The sequence below is a fragment of the Salmo salar genome, chromosome 08, assembly GCF_965601325.2.
Source record: "Salmo salar chromosome 08, fSalSal1, whole genome shotgun sequence".
Lineage (NCBI taxonomy): Eukaryota > Metazoa > Chordata > Actinopteri > Salmoniformes > Salmonidae > Salmo > Salmo salar.
Genome location: NC_138298.1, coordinates 13,800,478 through 13,813,902, shown reverse-complemented (window position 1 = coordinate 13,813,902; position 13,425 = coordinate 13,800,478). Strand labels below are relative to the sequence as shown.

At 44.3% G+C, this 13,425-nt stretch overlaps 1 long non-coding RNA gene across 1 annotated transcript; it reads right to left on the bottom strand.

Annotated features, from left to right (window-relative positions):
• Positions 1-492: 492 nt before the first annotated feature.
• On the bottom strand, positions 493-2,421 carry LOC123744181 (uncharacterized). Its single transcript, XR_006770758.2, has 3 exons — positions 2,191-2,421; positions 1,034-1,354; positions 493-902 (listed from the first exon to the last, which is right to left on the bottom strand). It is a non-coding gene; the product is annotated as an uncharacterized LOC123744181 (long non-coding RNA).
• Positions 2,422-13,425: the final 11,004 nt, after the last annotated feature.

Sequence of the window (13,425 nt, the reverse complement as noted above, 5' to 3'; positions counted from 1 at the left end):
TAATCTTGGCTCTGGTGATTGCCATCTTCATCATTATCTGCGCCTTCTTCCTGCTCCTCTGCCACTGACGCCATGCGGATGTCGCTGGAGCTCTTGGAGTTGATGCTAGATACCTCCTCTGCACCGCTGCCGTCCTTCACCACAGACTAGACAGGTAAGTGAATATAGTTTACAACTACTACAAATATTACAACAGACCATGGTTATACATGTTTTTATTAATCAGATCCCTGGTCATGGAACTCTATTCAAGCTTTTGAAGGACATGTTTTTGAAAGTGATTGCCACTAAGAACATGAATGATGAGGATCGCATTTTATGTGACTACTGTTTGTTCTAAATCTGTACTGTATTGTATAAAAACAATTGGAATACTAATGGACATCTTTTGGAATAAATCATTTATCTTTATTTCGAATTCTAAATAATAATGCTTCCTTGACATTAATGCCACCTTGTGGCGTAAAGTAGAATGACGAAGCCACACAGACATTTAAAATATTTAACCTTTATTAAACTAGGCAAGTCAGTTAAGAACAAATTCTTATTTACAATGACGGCCTACCCTAACCTGGGCAGTTGTATTGAGTGGCTAATGCCACCTTGTGGCGTAAAGTAGAATGACGAAGCCACACAGACATTTAAAAAATATATACATATTTAACGTTTATTAAACTAGGCAAGTCAGTTAAGAACAATTCTCATTTACAATGACGGCCTACCCTAACCTGGCCAAGCCCTAACCCGGACGACGCTGAGCCAATTGTGTGCTGCCCTATGGGACTCCCAATCACGGCCGGATGTGAAACAGCCTGGAATCGAACCAGGGTCTGACCGCTGCGCCACTCGGGAGCCCCTAATAATAAAGTACTCGTTGCCCTTTCCTTGTGATTTACCTTGACCTGGGTAAAGGGGTTGGAAAAAGTCACAAGGGAAAGGGTAAAATACGACAGTGGTTATTTTCATCAGACTATCATTGTTCATGCCTTTCTTACAGCCATTCACCAAATAGCCTCACCATTATCATGCCTACCTCTGATTTAATGGAAGATATGCTAGAAGACCAGCTGCTCCTCTCTTCGGCCTCAAAGCCATGACCCTTTTCCTCTGTCCTCGGTTGAGGCATCACCACCGGACCTCTCTGTACCACTACATTGCTCTGTCTGTGGAGCGTCCGGCTGGATGTCTGGCTCCTTTCTAGCCTCAGAGCTTATTTCACTCTTTCTTTCACTCTTCCCTTGCTCTTTGCTGATGCTGCTGCTGTCACAATCACCGTCGTTGTCGAAAAACGAGTGATCCAGTTCTTTGGGGGGCTGTACATAACAGGTGTCTCCTTCAGCACTCTGGTCGAGAACTGAAGAGAGATAACGGGACATGTTTTTATATTCGATATTCTCAGCTGGTTAATACTTCATTTAAATTCCAAAACGGTAGCCTATATGTGACCCTTCAATCATCAATAATTTACATATTTAATCAAACCAGCATTAGCAATGTTTAGGCTATATGTATTGCATTTGTTGATAAACTGCTTCTTACAATCTAGCTACCTACATAATGTTAACTACAGTAGCTAGCTAACTGTGAGTCTAAACTAAGAGTCTAAAAAGCACTTTTGCAGTACCCAATGCCACATGCATTTAGCTATTTTATTTCACCACAGGACAATGCATATATAGTAGCACTTAATTGCAGGTTTTATTGATCAAGTAAAACATCCACATTTCTAATGGAAGAGCTAGTAAAACAGTCCATGGGTGTATGTTAACAAGATGTGTAAGTTCCTTGATATCACTAACGTCAGCTAGTTACTGTTAAGCTAGCTAACGTTAGTAGTTACCTAGCTAGAAGAAAGACAGACACCGTCAGTACCAAAAGTAACCAAGGCATTCTGGTAAAGTTATTTTATTTCACTACAAGACACTGCATATAACACTTCAGTGCAGGCTTGATTGATGGGGAAAGCCAGTAGTAGCTTGCTAGTTCAAGTAAAACATCCACATCTCAAATGGAAGCGTTAGCTAGCATAAAGACAGACAGTTAACTTTATTGTAACGCTATCAAGTCAGTATCCTACAAAAGACCGTATCAAGTCAGCTGATCCTTGACAAGAAATATCTGCTAACGTCAGCCACCTAACTAGCTAGCTACAATAAAGCACACTAGCTATGTTTTATTTTACGACCTTACCTGGCATGCACGCTAAATGTATGACTCGAGACAAATCAGTTGCTTAATTAGCTAGCTTAGTTTTTTTAGTCCATTCCATTATAACCAAGCAGTCTCCATGTAACGTTACTTTAAATGGCATATTGAAAGTAGTTTGCTAACGTTACATGAAACGATGCTATGCTAGACTAAATATGTGTGGGTTGAATAGATACTGTAACTAAGCAACGTCTTCTTTTAGTGGAGCTTTCCGGTGTTATGCCGGAAAAACTCCCCCCCCCCCCCTCCCCCCTTCGCGTGAACGCGCACGCACTCAATTCTTCATTGCTGCGACTTGCCTGCTAGTTGAGATTTCTGATCACGTTAGGCTGCGTTGCATACATTTTTTTATGTCGGTTAATAATGTCTGCAGTTTTCGGTTTGGCTATTTGTTTCAAGTGTATTAGTCTATAAATAAATCTCCATGGCTTATTCGACTAGTAGTTGTTCTGAAATGTGTTATGGGTGTAAGATGGCACAGTGATGTCATCTGTTGGTAAATGTTAATTACTGCAACTCCAGTGTTTTTAGTGTGCTTGAAATACCCGGATGTATTGCAATATACTGAACAAGACTGGTTACTCGCATCAATTCCTCTGTCTCGTCATTTAACATTCAAACAAAATGTTTATTGCTTGCCTACATTTTACTCCCTCCATGTTTAATATAACACACATACATTAGTTATTCATTTTGGTTGCCTATCCTGATTTGAAGTTTGTTCTATAGAAAGTATTTCACTCTGATGTGTGCCACAAAAAGTATTTCACTCTAGCCACAAAATTAAGGAAATTAGAAGGGGTATGGGTTTCGGCAAGGCCATTTTCTTGCCTGCCAGGCGGGGATACAGCCCGACAGGATGGTCTCGATTGTGCATCTGTAAAAGTCTGTTAGTGTTTTTGGTGACAAGCCAAATTTCTTCAGCCTTCTGAGGTTGAAGAGGTGCTGTTGCGCCTTCTTCTCCACGTTGTCTGTGTGGGTGGACCATTTCAGTTTGTCCGTGATGTGTACGCAGAGGAACTTAAAACTTTCCACCTTCCATACTACTGTCCCGTCGATGTGGATAGGGGGGTGCTCCCTCTGCTGTTTCCTGAAGTCCACAAACATCTCCTTTGTTTTGTTGACTTTGAGTGTGAGGTTATTTTCCTGACACCACACTCCGAGGGCCCTCACCTCCTACCTGTAGGCTGTCTCGTTGTTGTTGGTAATCAAGCCTACCACTGTAGTGTCATCTGCAAACTTGATGATTGACTTGGAGGCATGCATGGCCACGCAGTCATGGGTGAACATAATAGCAATGGAGATTGGGCATTCATTTCCTGATTCCATTTTGTTCAAGTTTATTTGCCTCTAGTCTGCAAATCTGCATGACAGTAGGTTGTTCGAGATTGCGCAGATTGAAAATGTGCCAGCCTGAAAGAGCAGGATGCTATAAGGGCAAAGGGCAAGACCCAGATGCAGATGGTTTGAGTCTCTGATATTTATTAGTATCCAAGGGGCAGGCAAGAGAATGGTCGTGGACAGGCAAAAGATCATAACAAGGTCAGAGTCCAGGAGGTACAGAGTGGCAGGCAGGCTCGAGGTCAGGGCAGGCAGTATGGTCAGGCAGGCGGGTTCAGAGTCAGGGCAGGCAAGGGTCAAAACCGGGAGGACTAGCAAAAACAGATGAAAAGGAACAAGTAAGAGCCCGGCGTAACACGCTGGTTGATTTGACAGAACAAGACGAACTGGCACATGTATAAATACCCAGGGGATAATGGGGAAGATAAAAATAAAAAAAAATTCATTTCACCTTTATTTAACCAGGTTGGCCAGTTGAGAACAAGTTCACATTTACAACTACAACCTGAACAAGATAAAGCCGACAAAAACAACACAGAGTTACACATTGGATAAACAAACGTACAGTCAATAACACAATAGAAAAATCTGTATACAGTGTGTGCAAATGAAGTAAGGAGGTAAGGCAATAAATAGGCCAATAGTGGCAAAGTAATTACAATTGAGCAATTTACACTGGAGTGACAGATGTGCAGATGAGGATTTGCAAGTAGAAATACTGGTGTGCAAAAGAGCAGAAAACTAAAACAAACATGGGGATGAGGTAGGTAGTTGGTAGGATGGGCTATTTACAGATGGGCTGTGTACAGCTGCAGCGATCGGTAAGCTGCTCGGACAGCTGACGCTTAAAGTTAGTGAGGGAGATATAAGTCTCCAACTTCAGTGATTTTTGCAATTTGTTCCAGTCATTGGCAGCAGAGAACTGGAAGGAAAGGCGGCCAAAGCAGGTGTTGGCTTTGGGGATGACCAGTGAAATATACCTGCTGGAGCGCTTGCTACGGGTGGGTGTTGCTATGGTGACCAGTGAGCTGAGATAAGGCGAAGCTTAACCTAGCAAAGACTTATAGATGACCTGGAGCCGGTGCGTTTGGCGATGAATATGTAGCGAAGACCAGCCAATGAGAGCATACAGGTGTTGGAGACTATTTTGTAAATGACATTGCCGAAGTCAAGAATCGGTTGGATAGTCAGTTTTACGAGGGTATGTTTGGCAGCATGAGTGAAGGAGGCTTTGTTGCGAAATAGGAATCCAATTCTAGATTTAACTTTGATTTGTAGATGCTTAATGTGAGTCTGGAAGGAGAGTTTACAGTCTAGCCAGACACCTAGGTATTTACATTTTACATTTTACATTTTAGTCATTTAGCAGACGCTCTTATCCAGAGCTACTTACAGTAGTGAATGCATACATTTCATGCATTTTCTTTGTACTCTATAGTTGTCCATATATTCTAAGTCAGAACCGTCCAGAGTAGTGATGCTAGTCGGGCAGGCGAGTGCGGGCAGCGATCGGTTGAAGAGCATGCATTTTGTTTTACTAGCATTTAAGAGCAGTTGGAGGCCACGGAAGGAGTGTTGTATGGCATTGAAGCTCGTTTGGAGGTTTGTTAACACAGTGTCCAAAGAAGGGCCAGATGTATACAGAATAGTGTCGTCTGCGTAGAGGTGGATCAAAGAATCCCCTGCAGCAAGAGCAACATCATTGATATATACAGAGAAAAGAGTCGGCCCGAGAATAGAACCCTGTGGCACTCCATAGAGACTGCCAGAGGTCCGGACTACAGGCCCTCCGATTTGACACACTGAACTCTATTTGAGAAGTAGTTAGTGAACCAGGCGATGCAATCTTTAGAGAAACCAAGACTATTGAGTCTGCCGATAAGAATACGGTGATTGACAGAGTCAAAAGCCTTGGCCAGGTCAATGAAGATGGCTGCACAGTACTGTCTTTTATCAATGGCAGTTATGATATCGTTTAGGACCTTGAGCGTGGCTGAAGTGCACCTGTGACCAGCTCGGAAACCAGATTGCATTGTGGCGAAGGTACGGTGGGATTCGAAATGGTCGGTGATCTGTTTGTTCACTTGGCTTTTGAAGACTTTAGAAAGGCAGGGCAGGATGGATATAGGTCTGTACCAGTTTGGGTCTAGAGTGTCTCCCCGTTTGAAGAGGGGGATGACCGAGGCCGCTTTCCAATCTTTTGGAATCTCAGACGATACGAAAGAGAGTTTGAATAGGCTAGTAATAGGGGTTGCAACAATGGCGGCGGATAATTTTAGGAAGAGAGGGTCCAGATTGTCTAGCCCAGCTGATTTGTAGGGATCCAGATTTTTCAGCTCTTTCAGAACATCAGCTGTCTGGATTTGGGTGTTGGAGGGGGGGGGGGGGGCTTGGGCCAGTTGCTGGGGTGCAGAGCTGTTGGCCGGGGTTGGGGTAGCCAGGTGGAAAGCATGGCCAGCCGTAGAGAAATGCTTATTGAAATTCTCTATTATCATGGACTTACCAGTGGTTACAGTGTTTTCTAGTCTCGGTGCAGTGGACAGCTGAGAGGAGGTACTCTTATTCTCCATGGACTTTACACTGTCCCAAAACTTTTTGGAATTTGTGCTGCAGGATGCAAATTTATGTTTGAGGATGAGCTAGCCTTTGCTTTCCTAACTGACTGTGTGTATTGGTTCCTGACTTCCCTGAAAAGTTGCATATCGCGGGGACTATTCGGAGCTAGTACAATACACCACAGGGTGTTTTGTGCTGGTTAAGGGCCAAGGGCTATATCTGTTCTTAGTTCTACATTTTTTGACAGGGGGCATGCTTATTTAAGATGGTGAGGAAAGCACTTTTAAAGAACAACCAGGCATCCTCTACTGACGGGATGAGGTCAATATCCTTCCCGGATACCCGGGCCAGGTCGCACTAAGATGGGTGACACCTGGAGGGGGTGGAGACAAGCACAAGGACAGGTGAAACAGATCAGGGTGTGACAGATGCGCTGTTCCAAGTTGTCAAATGAGGGTTTGTAAAGTCATGGAAATGTGTTTAATCATTTTTGTTAATGTAATTCACGAAAGGCACACTTTTAAATATTATCAATCACTTAAAAATCTACATATTAGCCATTACCGTAATGATCCTTTAGTGCGTGTCTGTGTCTGTGCTGCGTGTGTGCCACTGTAAGTGGGCCATTGCCGGAGGAAAGAGAGCACGACATTTCAGCAGCAGGTATAAAATAATGCCAGACAACAGACAAACTAGATAGCCAAATCAAAACATAACTTGTAGCAGTTTCTTGCTTGTTAATTATAGCTAAAGTATTAGTTGTCGTTGTTGCCTTTTCACCGGCACTGGAGATAGCCTAAATATACTGAACAAAAATATTAACGCAACATGCAACAATTTAAAAGATTTTGCTGAGTTACAGTTCATATAAGGAAATCAGTCAATTGAAATAAATTCATTAGGCCCTAATCTATGGATTTCACATGACTGGGCAGGGGCGCATTCATGGGTGGGCCTGGGAGGTTATAGACCCACCCGCTAGGGAGCCAGGTCCAGCCAATTAGAATGAGTTTTTCCCCACAAAAGGGCTTTATTTCAGACAGAAATACTGCTCATGGAATGGGATCAGACACAGCAGCCTTCCAGTGTCAATAATGCTTACTTTTTCATGTAGGCTATAATAATAGTCATGAAATGTTGGTTAAAAGTCATGGAGAAGTTATGGAAAATGTGTATAAATCCTTAACAGTGAATAATCAGAAGTCTCTATAGCATAATGTAATTTGTGAATTTTGGTGAACATAGTCTATTGCAGTGGTTCCCATACTCTCAAATGTTGTTTTTTCCCATCATTGGAAGCCTGCCACACACACACTATACGATACATTTATTAAACATAAGAATGAGTGTGAGTTTTTGTCTCAACCCGGCTCGTGGGAAGTGACAAAGAGCTCTTATAGGAACAGGGCACAAATAATAATATAATAATAATCAATCATTTCGCTCTTTATTTAACCATATTTCATATAAAACCTTATAAATCGAAAATTGTGAATAACTCACCACAGGTTAATGAGAAGGGTGTGCTAGAAAGGATGTACATAACTCTGCAATGTTGGGTTGTATTGGAGAGAGACTCAGTCTTAAATAATTTTCCACTCAGTCTGTGTCTGTATTTAGTTTTCATGCTAGTGACTCTCATATAGGTACGTGGTTGCAAAGGACATCAGTATCTTAACAGCACGATATGCCAAGGCAGGATACTCTGAGCGCAGCCCAATACAGATTAAATTCAATTTCCACAGAACTGCTTGTTGCAATTTCTATGAGGCTCTCTTGGTCAGCTAAGTGGACTGGAGGCAGGGCATGAAAGGGATAACGAATCCGTTTCGGGAAAGTACCTGCGTACTTTCGTTTCGGGAAAGTACCTGAACATACTACTTTCCGTATGAAATATTATAGTTTATTTACATTTTAGGATACCTGAGGATTTAATAGAAATGTTATTTGACTTGTTTGGACGAAGTTTAGCAGTAGCTTTTTGGACTCCTTTGTCTGCATGTTGAACGAGTGGATTGCTAAAATCGATGGCGCCAACTAAACAGACTTTTTGGGATATAAAGAAGGATTTTATCTAAGAAAACGACCATTCATGTTGTAGCTGGGACCCTTGGGATTGCAAACAGAAGAAGGAAGTGATTTATTTAATCGCTATTTGTGATTTTGAGAAGCCTGTGCTGGTAGAAAAATATGTTGATCTGGCAGCGCTGTCCTCAGACAATCGCATGGTATGCTTTCACTGCAAAGCCTATTATAAATTGGACACCACAGTTAGATGAACAAGAATTTAAGCTTTTAAATTATATAAGATACTTGTATGTTAATGAATGTTTAATATTACGATTATTTATTTGAACTGCGCGCCTTCCAATTTCACCGGATGTTGTCGACTGGTGTCCCGCTAGCGGGACGCCTATCCCTAAAACAAAGTTAATCATTTTTACTGTAGTGTCCAAAGCATCTTTCAAGCTGTCAGGCATTCCCTTGGCAGCAAGAGCCTCTCGGTGGATGCTTCAGTGTACCCAAGTGGCTTCGGGAGCAATTACTTGCACGCTCGTTACCACTCCACTGTCTCCCTGTCATGGCTTTTGCACCATCGGTACAGATACCAACATTTCTTGACCACCAAAGTCCATTTGATGTCACAAAGCTGTCCAATACCTTAAAAATATCCTCTCCTGTTGTCCTGGTTTCCAGTGGTTTGCAGAAGAGGATGTCTTCCTTAATTGACCCCCCATAAACGTAACGAACATATACCAGGAGCTGTACCAGGCCCGCCACGTCTGTTGACTCATCCAGCTGTAACGCATAGAATTCACTGGCTTGTTTGCGAAGCAGTAATTGTTTCAAAACATCTCCTGCCATGTCACTGATGCGTCGTGAAACAGTGTTGTTTGATGAAGGCATTGTCTATATAGTTTTTTGGGCCTTTTCCCCCAGCATTGTCCCAGCAGGAAGAATTAAGTTCTCCACAACAGTATGGGGCTTGCCTGTCCTAGTCACTCGGTAACTCACCATATAAGACTGTCATGATTGTCGTAAGGAGTGGACCAAAATGCAGCAGGAAAATGTATACTCATATTCTTTTTTATTTGAAGAAGGAAAAACAAAATAAACACATATACAAAACAAACGACTCCAAACATTCCCGTCAGGTGCAACAAACACTAAACCAGGAAATAACTACCGACAAACCCCCATAGAACAAACACCCCTATAAATAAATAGGACCTTCAGAGGCAACGAGAAGCAGCTGCCTCCAATTGAAGGTCAACCCAATAAACACCACATAGAAATAGACCAAATATAAATAACATAGAAATACACTAACATAGAACATAACCCAAACAACCCCGAAACAAACTACAATAACAAACAGCCCCTTTACTGGTCAGGACGTGACAGTACCCCCCCCCCCCCCCCCCAAAGGTGCAGACCCCGGATGCACCTTAAACAACAAACAAAAAAAACCCACAAAAATAAACCCCAACACAAAAATAATCCCCTAACTAAAGGGAGGGAAGGGAGGGTGGCCACCGTCACAGACGGTTCTTGTGCTACACCCCCCCCCCCCCCAACCCAACCTCCTACTACAGAGGTGGCTCAGGCTCCGGCCTTACTCCCCAACCTAACATGTCCACCCCGCTAACTGCTTATTATTATTTACCCCTCCTGAAGTCTCTGGACTAAGGCGCATCGCTGAAGACCTCGGGCTGAGGCGCGTCGCTGGAGACCTCGGACTGGAGGGCAACTCTGGGAGCTCCGGACTGCAGGGCGACTCTGGGAGCTCCGGACTGCGGGCCATCTCTGCTGGCTCCGGACTGCGGGCCGTCTCTGCTGGCTCCGGACTGCGGGCCGTCTCTGCTGGCTCCGGACTGCGGGCCCTCTCTGCTGGCTCCGGACTGCGGGCCCTCTCTGCTGGCTCCGGACTGCGGGCCGTCTCTGCTGGCTCCGGACTGCGGGCCGTCTCTGCTGGCTCCGGACTGCGGGCCGTCTCTGCAGGCTCCGGACTGTGGGCTGTCTCTGCAGGCTCTGAACTGTGGGCCATCTCTAGACGGGGCACTGTCGCCAGAAGCTCTGGACGGGGAACTGTCACCGGAAGCTCTGGACGGGGAACTGTCACCGGAAGCTCTGGACGGGGAACTGTCGTCGGAAGCTCTGGACGGGGAACTGTCGTCGGAAGCTCTGGACGGGGAACTGTCGTCGGAAGCTCTGGACGGGGAACTGTCGTCGGAAGCTCTGGACGGGGACTGCGCACTGAAGGCCTGATGCGTGGGGCTGGCCTTGGAGGCGCCAGACTAGGGACACGCACCACAGGGCTAGTGTGAGGAGCAGGAGCAGGAGCAGGACGAACTGGACTGGGCTGACGCACTGGAGGCCTGGTGCGTGGGGCTGGTACTGGAGGCACCAGACTGGAGACATGCACCCCAAGGCTAGTGCGAGGAGCGGGAACAGGACGTACTGGACTGGGCTGACGCACTGGAGGCCTGGTGTGTGGTGCTAGCTTTGGAGGTGCCAGACTGGAAACTCTCACCTCAAGGCTAGTGCGAGGAGCGGGAACTGGATACACTGGGTCATGAGTAGGCACCGGCGGTCTGGAGCGCACCGCCTGCACAACCCGTCCTGGCTGGATGGTAACAGTAGCCCTGCACGAGCGGAGTGCTGGCACAGGGCGAACTGGGCTGTGCAGAGGCCTGATGGCTGCCGTGCGTAGAGCAGGCGTAGGGTAGCCTGGGCCTAGGAGGCGCACTGGGGGCCAGATGTGCTGTGCAGGCATACTCCTACCCGGCTGGATGCCCACTCTAGCACGGCATTTGCGAGGGGCTGGGATCGCTCACACCGGACTATGCGTGCGCATGGGCGAGATCGTGCGCACTTCCGCATACACCGCTGCTCTCATGATCCGTTGCTCCCCATAATAAGCACGGGGAGTTGGCTTAGGTCTATTACCTGACCTAGCCACTCTCCCCGTGTGCCCCCCCCAAAAAATGTCTTGGGGCTGCCTCTCGCAAATGCCAATCGGCACGTATAACGCCTCGTAATGGCGCCTTTCCGCCTTGGCTGCCTCCAGCTCGCTGGTACTCCCCAGCCTGGTGCCATGGTCCTGCCCCGTCCAGGATCTCCTCCCATGTCCATGAATCCTTATATTCCTCCTGCTGCTCCTTCCTCCGCTGCTTGGTCCGTTTGTGGTGGGTAGTTCTGTCATGATTGTCGTAAGGAGTGGACCAAAAGCAGCGGGAAAATGTATACTCATCTTCTTTTTTATTTGAAGAAGGAAAAACAAAATAAACACGTATAGAAAACATTTTAACATTTACATTTTAGTCATTTAGCAGACGCTCTTATCCAGAGCGACTTACAGTAGTGAATGCATACATTTCATACATTTTTTTTTTCGTACTGGCCCCCCGTGGGAATCAAACCCACAACCCTGGCGTTGCAAACACCATGCTTTACCAACTGAGCCACAGGGAAGGCAAAACAAACGACTCCAAACATTCCCGTCGGGTGCAACAAACACTAAACCAGGAAATAACTACCCACAAACCCCCATAGAACAAACACCCCTATAAATAGGACCTTCAATCAGAGGCAACGAGAAGCAGCTGCCTCCAATTGAAGGTCAACCCAATAAACACCACATAGAAATAGACCAACTAGAAATAACATAGAAATACACTAACATAGAACATAACCCAAACAACCCCGAAACACCCTAAACAAACACCCCCTGCCACGCGCTGACCAAACTACAATAACAAACAGCCCCTTTACTGGTCAGGACGTGACAAAGACGCTCTAGCCCCTTCTTATTAATGGTATCTGTTGCTTTTATACATGTCTTACTAATCCAAAGTCGTCTTAATTCTCGCTCAAAAAACACCTGTGGCTTATTTTTCAAATTGGCATGTTTTGTTTCTAAATGTCTGCACAAGAGTGAAGGTTTCATCGAGTTGTGAGATAGTACTTTTGCACATTTAACACACTGTGGCTGAGGAAGGCACTATTGCCAATATAAGTGAACCCCAAATCAATGTAGTTCTCATCATATTTGCGCCTCTTCGATGGTCCAACGTCCCTGTCTGTTGTTCGGTGCTTTCCCGGGTAAGGGGGCAGTAGCTCTTCAGCTGCATCAGATTCAAAATTGTCAGTGCCCATGCTAGCTGGGCTAACAACAAATGTAGAATTACTGATGCTAACATTGGATGTGCTCGTGGAAGCAGAACAACTTGTGTCATCGACAAGTGCAGGTGTAGTACTGCTGGTAGTACAAGTACTACCCGTAGAGATGGTATATGTCTCTATGGACACAGGCCTTACTAAATGGACTGTTTGAAAATGTGAAGACATTTACTTACATTTTTTATAAAACTTTTTTTTTTTAATGTGAATCACATTTTTATTTGGCGTACCCCCGACAGCATTTGGGAATACATGGTCTAATGGATCGACTTAGAAAAAGACAGCTCCTGCACTTCTTTCATCCCGAGTCAAGCACTGTCTATTGTTTAATACATTCTAGAAATTCACTTATACTGTATTTTTTTTTTAAATAATAAAATATTTCACCTTTATTTAACCAGGTAAGCTAGTTGAGAACAAGTTCTCATTTACAACTGCGACCTGGCCAAGATAAAGCAAAGCAGTGCAACAGAAACAACAGTATATATATTAAGTGTATTAAGTGTACATTTTCATTAACTGTAATTTCATTATGCTCCAACTATCTTGTGCCAACATCAGTTCTTGGTTCCAATTGTTTTTTGTTGTTGTTGAGGAGACTGATGTTCTCTGCAAGGTTTTGTATATCTTCCCTATCATATGAACATAATTTTCTGACTCAAATAAGATTCCCTCAAGGTTGCTCTAATGTCCAAAAGATTTCAAATCGAAATTTCGCTATATGTAACTTTTAAGTTGCATATAATTAAAACTATCTACATTGGTCAGTCCAAAATTATATTTTAATTATGTCATGGAAATACATTTATTTCCTGTTAACAACTCATTTAGGGTTTCTGTGCCTTTAGTTTTCCATGTGTACTAATTTATCAGTGAATTCTGAAAAGCTATTCAAGGATTGTTCCATAAGATATTTATACCATAGTATGCATAGTATAGTATTCACTGTAATGTTTTTGCTGAAGTTACTCTATACAGTAGTATATATACTGTAGTATTTACAGTTAACTATTGTATAAATATAGTAGTAAAATAACTGTACTATTGTCACGATTCCCACCGACGGTGGCGCCCCCTCCTGCTCGGGTGGCGCTCGGCGGTCGTCGTCACCGGCCTATTAGCTGCCACTGATTCCCT